Source organism: Pogoniulus pusillus, chromosome 6 (assembly GCF_015220805.1).
Source record: "Pogoniulus pusillus isolate bPogPus1 chromosome 6, bPogPus1.pri, whole genome shotgun sequence".
Classification (NCBI taxonomy): domain Eukaryota; kingdom Metazoa; phylum Chordata; class Aves; order Piciformes; family Lybiidae; genus Pogoniulus; species Pogoniulus pusillus.
Window position 1 is genome coordinate 19,062,419 of NC_087269.1, and position 6,000 is coordinate 19,068,418.

The following is a 6,000-nucleotide window of genomic DNA, read 5'->3' on the forward strand; positions in this document are numbered from 1 at the left end:
GGAAACTTTTCAAAGATGCCAGACTTTTTCCTAAAAGGCTAGAGCAAAAGTAAAATGTTATTAATAAAAATCTCCTTCATCCTAGTAAAAAAAGTATCAAATAACATGGGGACTGCCAAAAGCAATTAGTTTTCAGAAATAGGATTTATCTTGCAATTACCAATTATTTTTACACGTAAGCCCTTCAAAACTTGATTATGAATCATCATTACTAATTTTCTGCTGGAGACTGGCTTTAATTGCATCCCCTTTGACTTGTAATTTTCACTGTGCTTGCCTGAGACTTACAATCTTTTTCATCGTGGGAAAAAAATACTGCCTGAACGGCTCATCTGAATGCCAATAGCATTGGGACTTACAGTCTTATAAAAAAAAGGTTTAAGACATTGCCTAAGCTGTTTCATTTTTTTTTTTTCTTACACTTTTAAAGTTGCTTTACTGATTTAACTGCATATGGGGAAATGACTTGAATAATTACTTATTTCCAATAAAACTACTGAGTAAGGAAACAAAGCTTTTGCATGGTAGCTCCATGCAGCCCTGGGTAGCTATGTGAATGTTTTACAGGTGTTAGTCACACCAGAGGGGAAAGAACAGAAAATGCAAGGGTGAGGAGGCAGCTGAAGCTGAACTCTGAGTATTTCTCTGCTGCCATTTTCATCTCTCTAATCACATAAAAAGAAAGGACAAAATCTGTCCAGCTGTAATCTGTGTCTTGCTTAGGCCAGTGTCAGAGATACCTGCTCTGGACACAAGGCTGGGTGTCTAGTGTGAGAAAAGAGGTTGCAGTGAGGTGGAGGTTGGTCTCTTCTCCTTAGTATCAGGTGATAGAATGAGAACAAATGGCCCAAAATCGTGCCAGGGGAGGTGGAGATTGGATATAAGGAAAAGTTTCTTTCCCACAAGAGTGGTCAGGCATTGGAACAGGCTGCCCAGGGAGGTAGTGCACTCGCCACCCCTGGAGATGTTCGAGAGATGTGTGAACACTGCAGTGTGGGACACAGTTTAATGGTTATAGTGGTGTTAAGCTGGTGGTTGGATTCAATGGATCTTAGAGGTCTCTTCTATCCAAAACACTTCTATGATTCTATGATTATTTGACATTGTTTCAGGGAAGAAGCAGCACAGTGGCTGTAATAACCTTTCCACGGAACTATAAATGTATGGTATGCTTTCTTTGCCTTATCTTACAGTTCCTATCTTGTGATGTCATGGCACCTATTATAAAAGTGCACATCTCACTCTTGATGGAGTGATTCACACATGTTTTAGGAAAGAGCAGTGCTGTAAGCAACAGCCTTGGGCCATTCTTCATCGTAGCTGCAGTACACAAACAGAAAAATATTTTTCCAGTTTGTGCCAGGTATTCCATGCTTAAAAGACTCAGGTAAGTGGGAAACAAAGACATAGGATAACAGCAGCCTTATGGATAACATCAGGAGATGAAAACCAATGATAATTCATCTTTGTAACTATTCAATAAATACATGGGAAGAGAGACTATGTTGAGCTTTCATTCTGAATTTTGATTTGGAAGGAGCTGGCTTGAAAGAAGGAATATTTGTGCCTGTGAACACCAGTTATAAGTGAAATAATCATAAAACAAGTTGGTTTGAGTTTGATAAAACAATTATAAACATAAATGTAATAGTTTAGCCTGAGAGATAAGAGCCAAGAGAAGTAATGGCAACAGCCTTCTCCATCTCCAAAATAGTTAGCAAGAATTTGCTTGCAATTTCCATGTTATGGCACTTCCACATGAAAGATATTGAATCACAGAATCAGATTCACAGAACATTAGGGGTTGGAAGAGACCTGCAGAGATCATTGAGTCCAACCTTCCTTCCAGAGCAGGATCACCTAGGATATTCTACACAGGAATGCATCCAGGTGGGTTTTGAAATTTAGAGAGAAGGAGACTCCACAATCTCGCTGGGCAACTTGTTCCAGTGCTCTGTCACCCTCTCTGTGAAGAAGTTTCAAAACAAGATTCTGTAAGTCACATGCTGAGTGAATAGCTTCCTAGAATTAGTTTCCTGAAGGTACCTTAATCTTTCACTAGGATATAACCCAAGTGTAGTAGTTTCATGAGTGTAATGCAAGCTTGACAAAGCCAGATTTCTTCTTCTGGCCTTACTGTACTGAGAAGATAAGGGAAATAACAGCTCCAAGGAATCCCAGGCAGGTTTGGGACATGGTTTCTGGCTCCTTTAACTTCCTGCACAACACAAAATATAGGAGTCTAGCCAAAACAGAATCTGCACTTCTGCCTCAGCACATAGGAGATTCTCCTGAATGGGATGGGAAAAGTTGCAAGGCGGAGAAGTGGAAGGGTTGCAGGTGTGTAAGCAAGCAGCATGTGGAATCAAGTGGAGACAGGTCCTTTCCTGCATTTCCTGTTACTCAATGCTGTATTACAAGCCACTCGTGACACTGCTGCCAACACCAGCCTTTGAACGTTGCACATCCAGATATGTGCAGGGAATTTCCAATTTCAAATACTGACACTGAAGAAACTACATTCTTTTTCCTCTCCAAATGTACTATATTTTCCTAACACTGCTGTTGTACCGGTAAAACATTCACAACCATGCTTCAAGCAGGGAGTAGTGCTTGGAGAAACTGAATGTTTGAAGTGTGACCCCTGAAATACCCATTATGAGGTGAGAGGACTGTGGTAGGGCAGGTAGTGTGACTGCCCATGAAGCTGTGCAACAGCTCTTCATACTAGTGTGCAACAGCTCCTCACACTAGCGTGCACTGGAGGTGGAGAGAAATTGTAATCAGACCCTGCACTGAAATCTGTATTCACCTTCACATAAAACTTTAAATGGAGTAATTCTTTGCAACATGCTAGCTCACTAAACTGTGATGAGGGTTGTGTTTCTCTGCACATGTGCACGGCAAATTTCTCCTCATGATGAGAAATCTTAGGAGGAAATTTTGAAGGAAATAATTTCTGCCAAGATTACCTCACAGAGTTTTATATTACATAGGTACTTTTTATGGATGACTCATCTTGTTTCCTTTCAGTATGTGAATCCATAGGAGTTTATAGCTTTATACAGTCTTACTGTATACTAAAGTATAATCATGAATTAACTGTAACCAGGAAAAAAAATTATATAGTAGCATTTGTGTAGTGCTTTGTGGGTTTACAGTTCAGGCAGCTCAAAATCAAATAGCATTGCACAATTAATATCTTTCTTTTCCTAAAATTCACCTGTATATATGAGAGTTTCTCATACACAGATACCTATAAATGCTCTCTACAGCATCTCTGGTGATTTTAATAGTCCCTTAGAGAGTCACTCACAGTTAGGTGTAGGGAGAGGAGATAACAGAGCCATGTACACTCAAGAAAATAATCTCTGAGCTCTCTGCAAAGTCATGTGACATTCCCTGAGGTTGAACATTTTCTCTGCGCTGGGGTTTTAAAGAAAGCCTGAGGCTGCAGTTCTTTAAGCATTTGAGCTGCTCTAAAAGTGCGTTGCCTCTGAAAAGGGTGCTTTTATCCTCCTCTACTGGCCTTATTTTGTGGCTGGCCCTTCCTTTCATTGATTTATTTTGCTCATTACCCAAGAAGGTAGCTGTCCACTTTCTTATTCCTAACTAGTTTTCCTCTGGGCTAACAATCTCTGTATGCTGATGGAGCTGGAAGATAGTACCAAGGGTGGGATGAGTGATGAGGAGCAGAGTGGGGGATACACAAATCTACTCCTTGGCAGAGGCAGCCACTACATCATCTCAGCCCTTGTGGTGAGATTGTACCTGTTTGGTGCTGTTCAAGGCACAGCTTAGCTGCCTTCGGAGAAGCATCTACTTCCCTCCACCAGGCTCCAGGGTGAGCCAGCCATGGACCTTAACAAACCTTGAGCAGCCTTTTTTTTTTAGCCCTCACCTTTTAAGATAGCTAACTGTGAGGCTAGAGAGGAGCCAGGCCAACACAAAGAAGTGTTCAAAAAGAGTAAGCAGGTCTAGTACTGTCTTTGGGAATGCTGAGCAATCATTTCACCTGTAGCTTCTCCTAGTCTTGCTTCTTATGAGAAACCTACAACACCCTTTCAAAAGACAGTCCTAAAAACTACAATACCTAATTCTGCAGATGGTTAACTACTGCAAACTTGGTTTATGCATTGTACAGAGCAACAAAATTTGTTCTCCAAACACTACACTGCTCAAGAGGTGCTTTCATCACATTCCTTTGCCAGCTGGTAGGGGTGTGAAACTGATTAACGGATGAAAGATGAAATCTGTTGTGAAACAGCTGTCCCCACCCATGTTAACCTAAGGCTTTGCTCAGTGTTAGAGAGGAGGCTGCAGACACGCGATCTTTCTGTCATTGGCAGGTTGCTTGATGTGTTGGAACCAGTGCCTTTCCAACAAACCTTATCTCTATGTGTGTAATTAGTTAGGCAATGTTCAAAGGAGAGCCTTAGACGATGCAGAAAGTCAATTTTGCTAATAGGAGCAGGTCTACCTGCAGAGCAGATGTGTGATAAAGCTGGGAAGCCAGCTCCAAGTGTAGCCTTTTAGGGCAGAATTGACAAGAGTGGGTACCCTGTTATGGCTGAGTCAGGACCTTTGTTGTTAAGAGTGTGCTGTTTGGTCACCAGCTGTAGAGGGAAAAGAGCTTTAGTTTTATTTATTAATGTGATGAATCCCCTAGCTCGAGGGTGGGGCTGTGGCTGGATCCTGGGCTTGCTGCTATCAGTTGTGCATTAGGCTGTAAACAAACACATTTTTTCTGGAGACAGTTTTGCAGCTGTAAAACCTCCCTAGAGGCAGATGTGTACGTGACTCTTCCCCAGCATGCAATTATGGGGTGGAGGATTAATTTGTGGAGCCAGAAAAAAGAGGTCTCTAATCTATGACTTGTGTCTAGAACCTATTGATACCAGCTATTAACTTAAGTGTTGGTGATGCAATAATAAGCTTTTTGTATATGTTTGATTGTAGGAATGACAGGTGTGTGCAACCCTTTGTAAGATGACCTTGTGGAAAGTGTTTCATTATCAAACACAGGCAATCAAATACTGTAACTCTGTATCTTGCACCTTCTTCCTCATCCATCTCCCAGATTAGGAGTCACTTAAAAACAGTTTATTAAAAAGTAGCACTAGGTTCTTATCTCAATTGCCTTCTGATTTTTTTATGTCTTGTACTTTACATTTTCACACTTCACTCCAAATTAAACTTCTTTCCTAAAGGGACATGGTGACTGTGACTCAGAGAGCTGAGATTTTAAAAAGAAGAGATAATGTATTTCCAAGAAAAACAGCCAGCCCCACTGGCTCTTACCTCATAACCAGCAGGTATCAGGGATCTTCTCTCCTTACCATCACCTCACCCTAATGCTGTGTGTCTTAGAGCAGTTAAAACCCTTCATCTCAACAGTGGTGACAGTGCAGCCTCATGTCCTGTTTCTAAGGAAACCCAGCCACCTGAGTTCTTTCCCATGTGCAGCCTGAAGTGTTGCCTAAAGCTGGGAAAAAGGGCCTTGGTGATGGTATCTGCAGGCACAGATGGTATCTGCCACCAGGAAGCAGAAAGTCTAAGACCTCGGGTAGGGAAGAGCCAAGAAAATGAGTTGAACAGGAAAGAAATGTTTGATTGTACATGAGCATTCCTCAAAGGGCAGGAAATGTGATAGGATTAAACCACAGGTGAAGGGTTCAGGGACAAAGTGGCATGGAGGGCACTAGCGGGACAGCACTGTAACTTTATTATTGCCTCTGCCCTCTGGGGGCTATAGTTAACACACCTTGGGAGCTACACACAGCCTGCTGTGCCAGCACAGTGCTGAATCTCATGGCCGAGTGGCCACATCATTCCAAAGCTCTTCTAACTCAAGAGGGCTGCCTATGCAGTGGACACTAGGAAGTCCCAAGGTCCTCTGCTTCTTTGTAGGTGTCCCCAAGGCCAGAGATGATTTCCCTGCTGGGCTCAGAGTGTGCCCTGGGCAAGTGCACTTATCACTCAATGTGTGCTAGATCTCAG